Below are 13,541 nucleotides of genomic sequence, written 5' to 3'. Positions count from 1 at the left end.
CCTCTATCCTTGAACCATTTCTCTCCAATCCGCAACAGTTCAGTGGCTTCAACTATAAACGACTTAGTCACTGTGAATTTGATGTCTCCTATCTCCACTTCGACTCCATCAAAAGCCCTAACAAAGGGTTTGGTCACTTATTCATGCAAGCCATCGAATTTCTCTACAAATTCTAACCACTGCGCTTTCTGCAATAATTCTTTTGTCTGTGGATACCCCTCCAATTTTTTTTTCCTTGTTGGCCCTGTTCTGACTATCACTCCCATGGCCAAGAAGCTTCGTTTCAAAAACTATTTTGTTTGACAGGGGAGGATGGCTTGGTAGGGTTTTTAAAGCGGAAATGCCAAGAGTGTGAGTGATGGAATAATGAGAGTGTAGGTAGTGAGGGTATAAGGGAATGAGGCAGAATTCATCCGTTAAGATCATTCATGTTTGTGATTTGGGCGACCGCTTCAATGGATCGGAATATGAGTTATGATGACTGGGAGTGAATGGCGGATTATGCATGATTTGACATGACACGATCAACTCTTTGAAATAATGATTTTGATTTTTTTAGTAGTACTATGTCTCATAATTCATATACGTAATGTTTTGATCCCTATTATTAATTAATGAAGTGCATACCTTTGAATTATTTTCTTGCTAACCTTTGGTTTCCTTTTATGTTGTCTTCAGGTACTTTGTAGTGGAGGGTGTCAATCATTCCTTTAATTGTATCATAAAAAAAATCTATAAAACTGGCTGCAAAATGTCATCAAAGCTGCAAAAAATCAACAATTTTGTAGCTATTTATTATTTTTGAAAAGAAAGGGATAAAAGAAGATGGAATTCTAGAAGATTGGATACAAAAAAAAAAAAAAATGCCAAGAATTCTTGGTTTTCACCTTCAATTTTCTGTATAACCATGCCAATAATTGTTTGTTTTCATGTAAAGTGGAGGGAGTCAACTCTCAGCAAAAATTCCTGTAAAATTGGCTGCAGAAAGTCATCAGAGCTGCAGAAAATCAATAAGTCTGTAGCTATTTATTATTTTTGAAAAGAAAGGGATAAAAGAAGATGGAATTCTAGAAAATTGGATACAAATAAAATTTAAAATACCAAGAATTCTTGGTTTTCACTTTGAATTTTTTGTATAAACATGCCAACAATTGTTGGTTTTCATTTTTATACATTTTTTTATTATTTTTTATTTATTTTTTATTTTTATTTTTTTTTAAGGTGGAGAAGAAGAAGAATTCTTCTTTACCAACTTCAAATCAGAGTTGTCCTAGAAAATCTTTAAAAATTCCTCCTTTGTCATTGGCTTATGATAGATCCTGAGTCGATGTCCATTCACTAAGAGAGGAACTTTTTCTTCATCAATTGTCCTAATTCTGACTGCTCCATTATCAAAAACATTTTCAGCCTCATAAGGCCCAAGCCATTGAGTTTGAAACTTTCCTTGGAAATTTTTGAATTTTGAATCAAAGAGTAATGCCTAGTCTCCTTGCTAAAATTTTCTTTATTTAATGCATTTATCATTCCATCTGGATCTCTGTTGTTGGACTAAACTAGTCTTTTGAATAACATCTTGCCTCATTTCATCAAGCTCATTGAGTTATCTCATGCTTTGCTTTTGTGCTTCTGACAAGTCCCCAACTTGACTGATGTCTTATAGGTCTAAATCTGGAACTCAATTGGAAATAGGACTTGCTTCCCATAAACAAGTTCATAGGGAGTATGTCCTGTAGTGCTTCTCCATGTGGTACAGTAGGCCCATAAAGCTTCTGGAAGCTTTTCTCCCCAATCCCTTCTATGCAAGTGAACTGTCTTGGTGAGGATTGCTTCAATCACTTTGTTGGTAGATTCTACTTGTCCATTTGCTTGTGGATGGTATGGAGTAGATTTCCGATGCTTGATTTTATATTCTTCCACTATCTTTTGCACTACTCTCGATGCAAATTGTTTTCCTTGTTCTGTTACAATTATCTCTTGGGACACCAAAACGGGTAAAACTATCCTCAAAAATAAATGAAACTACAACATTTTCAGTAGCAAAGGAAAGTGCTTTAGCTTCTACCCATTTAGTAACATAATCAGTGCATACAAGATATATATATATATATATATATATATATATATATATATATATATATATATATATTTTATTTTTTTTGAAGATGGATTAATTGGTCCAACAAAATCCAAAGCCCATTTTTCGAAGGGTTCAATGAGTATCTAAGTTTGTAGTGGAATTTTGTCTGAAGGAACATGTTTCCCCATTCTTTGATAGTTATCACACCTCTTAACATATTCCTTGGCATCGTTAAAAAGGGAAGGCCAATAATATCCTAAGAGAAGGAATTTACAAGCAGTTCTTTTGTCAGCAAAATGATCCCTGCATGGTTCATCATGGCATGCTTTAAGTATCTAAGGTATTTGATCTTCTCTTACACACCTTTGGATGATGAGATCTGGTCATGTCTTGTATAATTCTTCATTTATCCATGAATAAGATGAACTTGTTTGGATTATTCTTCTCTTTTCTCTCAGAAACAAATAGGAAGGTAACTTCCTTGTAACTAAATAATTGGCAATATCTACAAACCAAGGTGATTTAGTAGATACTGCAAAACGTTATTCATTAGGAAAATTATCCTCTATAGGTGTATCATTGTTATCATTTTGAATTCTAGATAAAAAGTCAGCAATTGTGTTTTTCGTTTTCCAGGTCGGTCCAGAATGGTGATAATGAATTCTAGTAACAATAATAGCCATCTTGTTACTCTACCATTAGTAACTGGTTTATTCATTAAATATCTAATGGGAGAATGATCTGTGTGAACGAAAGTTTCATAGCCACTAATGTAATGTCTAAATTTATTAATGGCATGAATGACAATTAAAAACTCATTTTCAGTTATAGTATAATTTAGTTCCTTTTTAGTTAAATTTATAATGGTAACAAATTTTTTGGATTATTAGAAGTAGGTTCCTCCACTTACTTTTGAATACCATGCTTACGATGCCCTCCTTGAAAATGGTGGTGTCCATGCTTGGTTTCTTCAGGAAAACCTTCGAGTCTTCTTTTTCAATACCTCTATTCTTGAACATAGAGATTAATACAACTCTAATTATCGACTCTGCAATGCGACTTGCGCTGTACCTCGAGCGTTAACCCCATCACCTGTTTCCCTTCGGCTTTTAGAGATCCTGCTACAGGACTCACGTTGAGTTCTTTACCATGGATTCGCCCTCGGGAGGGGCGGGCTCATCCCCCCCTCCACACATCGGTACCTTGTTGGGTCCCTATAATACTAGTGATTACCCCATTACTATTGTAGTTATACCCCTTATTTATACTGTTGTGCCCCTATTACCCCCATATTGTTACTATTGTGCCACATAGAAGCCCACTATTGTTATTGTTGTGCCCTACAATATTATTGTTATGTAGGCTTTGGTTGTATTGGGACCACTTAGACTCCTATATATAGAAAGGAGGTATTTTCATTTGTATCATCCAAGAATTGTTCATTTATGTAATGTAAAGGAGGTTTCCCCCTCGAAGAGGCTGAATTCTAAGGCGTTGATCTTTCTTTTCTATCTTTTCTTGAGCTGGTTTCATAACATTTGGTATCAGAGCTTTGGATTCTAGGGTTTCGCTGCTCCAAACAGGTCATCGTGGCATTTTCGCTATAACTTTTTTTCTGTGACGTTTCAGAAGTCGCAAAAAAAACCCATTTGAGAAGAATTGGCGCTGAACTTTGGGTCCGAATTTCAGAGCTTTTCGCGCTATATTTTCGGCGATATGATCTGAGGAAGTTGGCCTTTTTGCAGACTCCTGAATTACATTCAAAACAGGTGACCTGGGGAAAATCTTCATAACTCTCTCTCTGAGGATCGGATTGAAATTCCGTAAAAAGGTACAGAAAGAGGACGGACTGTAGTTTCTTGTCTATGTGTTTCAGATTCAAAGGTTGAAACAGTGACTCGTGGCACGTCGTACAAGTTCGCTCTACTGAACCAGTCTAAAAGCAAGTCACTGTGGGAGATTTCACATAACTCTTCCTTGGAGAATCCAATTGGGCTCAGACTTGTGGCATTGGAAAGAGGACGCAGAAGGCTACTACAGGTTGCAACCTCAGAATTGGATGATCTGAAATTACAGAGATACATCAGATTCAATATCAGGCTTCTATAAAGTGAAAAAAGGTGTGTAGTTTTTTTTTATTTTTTGTGTAAGCTTGGTTTAATGGAATTCAAAGGGCATAGTAAAGCATTATTATCGGTAACTGATGCCCCGAGGAAAGAAAATGCAAACACCTAGTAAGGAACCTGAAAGCTCTAGCATGACTCATGAAGAAGAGGAAGAAATGCTACATGATATATCAAAATTACAAGAACAAGTGCAACATATGTCACGCTCACAAAAGCTAACAGAAGCTAAGATAAATGGTGTGGAATCTAAGATAAATGGCGTGGAATCTAAGATGAAGGGAATGGAAGCTAAGATGGATGATTTGAAGACAGATTTGAAGACAAACATAGCAGATTTGAAGACAGACATGGCAGATTTGAAGACAGATTTGACAAATTTTCTACAAGAAATACTTACTAATGGTGATAAGGTAGTAAAGGAAACCCATGATGAGGACAAAAGAAATGTTAATCATGATTCCATAGACTCTAATGTTGGATCGAAGACTCACCATGTTCCAAAAATCGATATGAGGAAGTTTGATGGCAAGGATCCCGCCACATGGATATTACAGATGGAGCAATTCTTCGATCTCAATAATGTGCAAAACACACAAAAGGTACGTATGGCAACTTTATATTTGGAACCAAATCAGTTTGTATGGTATCAATGGCTTTGTTCTCGTAAACAATTTATCACTTGGGCAATTTTTACGGAAGAATTGATAGCACATTATGAGGATACAAAAAGCAACACTTTTTTTAGCCAATTGATAAGTCTCAAACAAAAGGGTTTAATAATGGAGCACATTGAGGAGTTCCAAAAATTGAACATAAGGGTAAAAGATATTCCAGAGGAGCATAGGATTGATGTGTTCATAGGGTCTTTAAAGGATAATATCCAACATGATGTGCGCCTTTGGGAACCTGATTCATTAGAGAAGGCATTCAGGTTAGCAAGAAAAATGGAAAGCAAAATTATGGCAAGTAGGAAGCATACCATTCACAACTATAAAGACGGAAGTGTTGCCCATAGTCTTCCACAACCTACAAGGTTGACACCACAACAATTGGAAGAAAAAAGAGCAAAAGGGCTTTGTTACAATTGTGATAGCAAATACACAAAAGGTCATAAGTGTGCTGAGAAGAAATTATTCTACATAGATTGTGAAGAGGAAGAAGAAAAGGAGCAAGAAAGGTCAAAAGAAGAGGATATATTCCAAGAACAAAGCCTAGATGAAGAACAAATAAATCCGACCATATCTTGTAATGCATTGGCGGGAATTACCACTCCTCAAACCATCAAGATAGAAGGACAAATCAAGAAGAAAAAGGTAATAGTGTTGATTGATTCAGGAAGCACCCACAATTTTATTCATTGTAGGGTAGCAAAAGAATTGAATTGCTTCCTATATCCAGCACCAGAGTGTCAAGTGATGATTGCAAATGGAGGAACAATAAATTGCTCTGGAAAGTGCCATAATATCAAGCTATCCATGGGAGAATATGTATTGACTAGCCCAATGCTTTCCATTCCAATGGGAGGTGCGGATGTTGTACTAGGAGTCCAATGGCTACAATCCTTGGGTACAATAGCTTTTAATTTTCAAGAACTTTTCATCAAATTTTCTGCGGAAGGAAAGGAAGTTGAATTAAGGGGTATTGCAGGGAAACCAGGAAAGATAATCAGCTCTCATGGTATGACAAAGCTTCTAAAAAAGGAGCAAAGAGGTGTAATTGCACAATTATGCTCGCTAGATGTTTCCACATTGGAATCATCTATTTCTCCAGATCTCCAAAAAGTCTTGGACAATCATTCCAAGGTATTTGAGACTCCCAAGGGTCTCCCACCTATGCGTGATCATGATCATGCTATTCATCTGATTCCAGGAAGTGTTCCTCCAAACATCAGGCAGTACAGATATCCCTATGTCCAAAAAAGTGAAATTGAACGTATGGTTGCAGAAATGCTAGAGGCTGGTATAATTCAACCGAGTCAAAGTTCTTTCTCAGCTCCAGTAGTATTGGTGCACAAGAAGGATGGATCATGGCGCATGTGTCCAGATTATAGGGAGCTCAACAAGCTCACTATTAAAGATAAGTTCCCCATTCCTGTTATTGATGAATTACTAGATGAATTGCATGGATCAATTTACTTCACCAAGTTGGATCTTCGTTCGGGATATCATCAAATCAGAATGAAGATTGAAGACATTACAAAAATGGCATTTAGAACTCATGAGGGTCATTATGAATTTTTGGTCATGCCTTTTGGCCTTACCAATGCACCTTCAACATTTCAAGGTTTGATGAATTCAATTTTCAAACCATTCCTTAGAAAATTTGTGTTAGTATTTTTTGATGATATACTAATCTACAGCAAGTCTTGGAAGGATCATGTTGAACATGTTGACATGGTGCTACAACTATTGGAGGAGAAACAATTATATGCAAAAAGATCCAAATGTTTCTTTGGAGTCCAGGAGGTGGAATATTTGGGTCATATTGTATCTCATGAAGGAGTTAAGGTAGACCCTAGCAAAATTAAAGCCATTAAGGAATGGAAAATCCCCACATCCATAAAGCATCTGCGAGGATTTCTTGGGTTGACAGGGTATTATCGCAAGTTTGTTAAGAATTATGGGAGAATAGCAGCACCTCTAACAACATTATTGAAGAAAGATTCATTTTCATGGACTCCGGAAGCAACAAAGGCCTTTGAACATCTTAAAGAGGCAATGTGCCAAGCACCGGTCTTAGCTACACCGGACTTCACAAAAACCTTTATTGTGGAATGTGATGCTTCAGGAAATGGAATTGGTGCTGTTCTAATGCAAGATGAAAGACCCATTGCTTTTGAAAGTCGTCCAATCAAGGGAAAGTTTTTAAGCAAAGCTATTTATGAGAAGGAAATGTTGGCAATACTCCATGCACTTAAGAAATGGCGACCCTACCTAATGGGAAGACACTTCAAGGTAAAAACGGATCATGATAGCCTTAAATACTTTTTAGAACAAAGATTATCCTCTGAAGAGCAAAAAAAGTGGGTCACAAAGATGTTGGGTTATGACTTTGAAATCATCTACAAAAAAGGGAAGCAAAATGTGGTGGCAGATGCACTCTCAAGAAAGGATGAGGATGTGGAAGCATTGTTGTGTGCCATTTCTATTATCCAACCAGATTGGATAAACGAAGCAAGGGAGGAATGGAAGAATGACGAAGAAGTGTGGGCACTTATTCGAAAGCTACAACAAGATTCCAGTACTTCTGATACATTTAGCTGGAAAAATGATTCGTTATGGTACAAAGATCGCTTATACCTCTGTAAGAATTCCCAGCTAAAACAAAAGATTCTTATGGAATTGCACACTTCTCCCTTAGGAGGGCACTCAGGATTTTTAAAAACTTACCACAGGGTTAAGAAGGAATTTTTTTGGGATGGCCTTAAATCAGATATTCAAAAGTTTGTGGCGGAATGTTTGGTTTGCCAGCAAAATAAAGTTGAAACAATTAAGACACCGGGTCTATTACAACCTTTATCCATTCCAAGCCAACGTTGGGAGGAGGTTTCAATGGATTTTATCACAGGTTTACCCAAGTCTGAGGGAAAGAGTGTCATCATGGTGGTAGTTGACAGACTTACCAAGTATGCACACTTTTGTGCATTATCACATCCATTTAAAGCCAGTACAATTTCTACTGCATTTATGGAAACAGTTCAAAAGCTACATGGAAACCCAAAGATTATTGTAAGTGACAGAGATCCCATTTTCACTGGAAATTTTTGGACAGAATTATTTTCTTGTCTTGGTACTCAGTTAGCTCATAGCTCATCTTATCATCCTCAATCTGATGGGCAAACTGAGATAGTAAACAAATGTTTGGAAGGATATCTTCGTTGCTTTGTATCTGATAAACAGACACAATGGGTCAAATGGTTGCCTCTGGCTGAATGGTGGTATAACACTTCCTTCCATACAGCAACAAAAATGACCCCATTTATGGCACTTTATGGGTATCAACCACCATCCATCACATCATATTTAAGAGAAAATTCTAAGGTTCAGGCAGTGGAACATCACATCGAACATCAACAACAAGTCCTCCAACTCTTAAAGGATAACCTCGTGTTGGCACAAAATAGAATGAAACAACAGGCAGATCAACATCGCAGTGAAAGAAGTTTTGATGTAGGTGATTGGGTATTCCTACGGCTACAACCATATAAGCAAATGTCCCTAAAGCAAGCTAAGAAGGATAATAAATTATCACCAAAGTATTATGGTCCGTACAAGGTGTTGCAAAAGATTGGTACTATGGCATACAAATTGGAGCTTCCTGCAGCTTCTCGATTGCACCCAGTCTTCCATGTTTCATGTTTAAAGAAGGTTATAGGTGACAAGCTCCCAATTCAAACAATATTGCCAGAACTTGATGAGGAAGGAAAAATTATATTGGAACCGGAAGCAGTCACAGAAACAAGAACTCGACAGCTACGAAATCGATCAATTTCAGAGTATCTTATCAAGTGGAAGAACTTATCCACTGAAGATTCCACATGGGAGGATGAGAATTTTATGCAGAAGTATCCAGAACTACTCAAGCGTTGAGGACAACACTTTTTTGAAGGAGAGGGGCATGTTGGGTCCCTATAATACTAGTGATTACCCCATTACTATTGTAGTTATACCCCTTATTTATACTGTTGTGCCCCTATTACCCCCATATTGTTACTATTGTGCCACATAGAAGCCCACTATTGTTATTGTTGTGCCCTACAATATTATTGTTATGTAGGCTTTGATTGTATTGGGACCACTTAGACTCCTATATATAGAAAGGAGGTATTTTCATTTGTATCATCCAAGAATTGTTCATTTATGTAATGTAAAGGAGGTTGCCCCCTCGAAGAGGCTGAATTCTAAGGCGTTGATCTTTCTTTTCTATCTTTTCTTGAGCTGGTTTCATAACATACCTCCTCTGACAAAACAAAACTCGCAGACACTCTGTTCAATCCATGCGCTCTCCCAGGGAAGGTCAGCGTACAGAACCTGCCAACGATGACGTTGGGGACTCAGCGGCACGTGATGTGATAGCCAATGATAAAGGCATGAACCAAAAGACCCCAACGTCACAGCCAAAGGTGTCTTCGGCAACATGCATCCCGAAAACTGCAGAAAGAATCAAATTAGATCTCCCCAGTCAAAGAATCAACAGCCAAATCCAATATATGAGGGATCATGCACTCATAGGCAAGTTCCTCGGATTCTGACCAACTGAAAAGGCCTTGCATGGCTGGATAGCTTCCGAATGGAAGCCTAAAGGACAAGTCACTCTTCAGCTTGGTCCCAAAGGCTTCTTTACTGCAACTTTAAACTGTTTGGAGGACAAATCTCGTATATTTGAGGGAGGCCCGTATTTCTTTAACTCTTCAGGCTTGTACCTTCAAGAATGGAGAGAAAGGTTCAACCCAAATAAAGAAGACTTCAGTTGGGCTCCAGTATGGATACACATGTATTCTCTTCCTTTGGAATACTAGAACGAGGAGACTTTAACGGACATAGGCAACAGCTTGGGGGTTTTCATCAAAGTTGCTGAGGAAACCAAAACTCGAAGATACACCTCATACGCCAGGATCTGTGTTCAAATGCATCTGACCAAAGCACTTGCAGACTCGGTAAGTCTATTTCATGACGATTTTGAATGGATCCAAACAATAGACTACGAGCATATTCCTTTTCGTTGCAGAAAATGCCATGAACATGGCCATCTTTTCAGGGATTTCCCTCTGAATCTTCAGCCCAAAACCCCAGTTAATGATACCAGCAAAGACTCTGAAGGATTTACTAAGGTCCCTAATCGCAGAAAACTCTCGTAGCCCCAGAAAGCTCTAAAAAACCTGACACCTAGAACATATTTGACATTCTTACCTCTCAAGACACTACAAAGGATCAACATGTAGCTCCACCGGCAGATCCCTCTCCCTCCTCAACCCCCCAGATTCTAAAATCTTCTCTTCCATTCTCAGCCTCCACTCTCACTAGCCTTCCCGCCCCGACCTCTTCTGAGAAAATTGTTCCAGAGATCGCCCTACAGTCTTCTTCTATGGAGCTAGATGCTGCTCTAGCCCTCAGTATTCACCAAAAGACAATCGAGGAAGAACAGAACAATCTGATACACATGGATGAGGATCTAGAGAGCGTAAATCTGGAAGGTCTGGACATTCTCAAATTGGAAACAGCATGCAAACAGAAAGAATTCAACACAATACCCCTCTGGGAAATCGAAAGGCTGGAAGGAGTTCTAACCAAAGCTCAGCATAACAAATGTCTAGGTATTCAAGCCGGCAGTCCATGGGATGGAAAGAAAATCTTGAAAGAAACGAAGAAAAGAGGGCGCAAAACGGATTTGCAAAGGACCATTATCATAGGAGAAATGCTAGTGGAATCTGGTAGATTCCCCAAGCTGACAAAGTTCTACAAAGCTCATCCCCACTGTTCCTCATGAAGCTCATTTCATGGAACGTGAGAGGGCTTAATAGCCCCACAAAACACAGAATGTTAAAAAATTTGATCCAGCAAGAAAAGCCTACATTAGTCTTTCTTCAAGAGACAAAAAGTAATAGCACTGTTCTAGAAAGGATTCTAAATAAGGTCTGGTTAGGATGCCGCTCAGTCTCAGTGGACGCTTCAGGTGCTTCAGGAGGGCTGGCAATCTTGTGGAACCCGCAGGTACTCTCCCTTCAAGACTTTCATGCCTCTCATTTCTTCATCCAAGCAACCTTCCATCTCATCGGGACCAACATTCACGGCCATCTCTCCAATGTATATTTTCCACAAAATTTACAACAAAAACTGGATCTTCTGGACACACTCACAGCTCTCAATTCAAACAGGCAGTTTCCCCTCTGGATTGGTGGCGGTGACTTCAATATTATAACGGCATTGGAGGAAAAATCAGGTGGTAGATCGAAGCTAGAAGGTGACAGTATTGGCTTCAAAGACTTCATTCACAGCAATCAATTAATGGACCTTCAGACTTCAAATGGTATATATACCTGGACCAATAAAAGGAGGGGACCTCAGCATATTGCTTCCAGGTTGGATCGTTTCCTTATATCGGATAATGCCATACACCTGGGTGGGGACTTTCATGCTTCCATCATGCCTCAAGTGGGCTCTGATCACTAGCCCATTATGCTACAATGGACGCATCCAGGTACAAAGTGCAACAAACCTTTTCGCTTTGAAGCCTTTTGGTTCTCTCATCCCAATTTCAAAGCAGTAGTCAATGAGGCTTGGAAATCCTTCATCCCCCCTGAAGGAGCCAAGATGTTCCAGTTCCAAAAAAAATTAAAAAACCTCAAACAAGTTCTCAAATCATGGAATCGAACTCAGTTTGGTAATATCTTTGAACATCGAAAAAAGTTGGAGTAGCAAATGTGCTCACTCCAATAGAATATCATCTTGGAGGGAAGAACATAAGATCATGCACAACAGGAGCAGACCCTCTTGACCAAAATTGAAGCACGAAGGCAGCAATAATAAATCCTGTGGCGACAAAAATCCAGAATCCGGTGGCTTAAGGAAGGGGAGAAAAATACAAAATTTCTCCATAGATCTACTATCCAAAGGAGAATGCACAATAATATCGCCTTCATTAACAATCGTCAAGGGGAGAGATTAGAAGTGCATGAAGAAATGGAACAGGAATTTAAAGAGTACTTTCAGGAAATTCTTCGGGAACAACCAGGGAGTAGAGAACAAGCTATTCGATCAATCACGCGACACATTCCTAAAATCATAACGGAGGACCACAACAATATGCTGCTCCAGCCCATCTCAATGCAGGAAGTGGAAGATGCTATGGCCCAACTTAAGGATGGCAAGGCGCCTGGCCCTGATGGCTTCACAGCCAACTTCTTTCATGAGTTTTGGGAGCTCATCAACACAGAGGTATGGGAATTAGTGGAGGAATCTAGATCCATGCACTGGATCCTCCCTTCCCTAAATGCTACCTTCATAGCGCTAATTCCCAAAGGGGATGAACCCAACACGCCCGACAAATATAGGCCAATTGCACTATGCAACGTCATCTACAAGCTCATATCCAAAGTCTTGGCGAACAGGCTCAAACCTCTTCTCCCTTTTCTCATCTCGCCAGAGCAGACTGGATACGTAGAAGGGCGACAGATAATGGACGGCATTATTCTTTCAAATGAAGTGATCCACTCTCTCAAGCTTCTAAAAAAGCCAGGTATGATTCTTAAGCTAGATCTCTCCAAAGCTTTTGATAAACTCAGCTGGAACTATATCCATCAGATGTTATTGGCATTTGGCTTCAGTGCTACTTGGACAAGGTGGATCATGAATCTCATCTCTTCTCCCTGTTTTTCGATCCTGCTTAATGGTTCACCCTCCGCGCCCTTTCGTCCATCCCGCAGTATCCGTCAAGGGGATCCTCTTTCCCCTTTCCTCTTCGTTCTCATGGCCGAAGGTCTCAGTCGCCTGCTTCATTCTGCCATCTCCTCACACACCCTAAAGGGAATTTCTCTTCATGGTCTTCACCCCATATCCCACCAACAGTTTGTAGACGATACTATGCTTTTCGGCCACCCGTCAGCTCAAGAGGCTTCCGCCTTCAAGACCCTGCTCAATCTCTTCTCTGAAGCCTCTGGAACCTCCATCAATGCCTCCAAATCTCAGCTCTTCTTCTTCCACACCCCTTCCATTACTCAGAGGAACATTGCCAGGATTCTGGGATTCCCTATAGCCGTGCTTCCCTCGAAATATTTGGGAGCTCCTTTGTTGGACTCAGCTATAAAACACGCCTCCTGGAGAACCCTCCTCGACAAGTTGGAATCCAGACTCTCTTCTTGGACCTTCCGTTCGCTCAATATTGCTGGTAGGCTCATCCTGATCAAATCAGTTCTCCAGGCTATGCCTCTCTATCTCTTTTCTATTTTGGCAGCGCCCAAATGGGTTCTTAAGATCATCCGCAATCTTCAGAGAAATTTTCTTTGGGGATCCTCAGGTCTCAACAGGAAATGGGCTCTTGTCAATTGGAATGAGGTCTGTCAGCCAAGATCAGCTGGTGGGTTAGGCTTGAGGGATCCCCTTCAAAGCAACAACACAATGGGAGCCCGCATCTGGTGGAATTGGATTTCCAAACCACATATACCTTGGGCACGGCTATGGCAAGAAAAATATGCGCCAGGCAGTCAATGGGACGACCTTATCAGAATCAGTACAACAACTCCCGGCTCTTTGATTTGGAATGCCGCCAAGCTACACAGTGCCTTTATTCAAGAGCACAGTTTTTGGGAAATCCATTCGGGCACCACAGCTAGATTTTGGGAG

This window comes from Pinus tabuliformis, chromosome 1_2, assembly GCF_031772625.1.
Source record: "Pinus tabuliformis cultivar Carrire ecotype Pingquan chromosome 1_2, CPIR1, whole genome shotgun sequence".
Classification (NCBI taxonomy): domain Eukaryota; kingdom Viridiplantae; phylum Streptophyta; class Pinopsida; order Pinales; family Pinaceae; genus Pinus; species Pinus tabuliformis.
Note: the sequence above shows the minus strand (reverse complement) of the source record.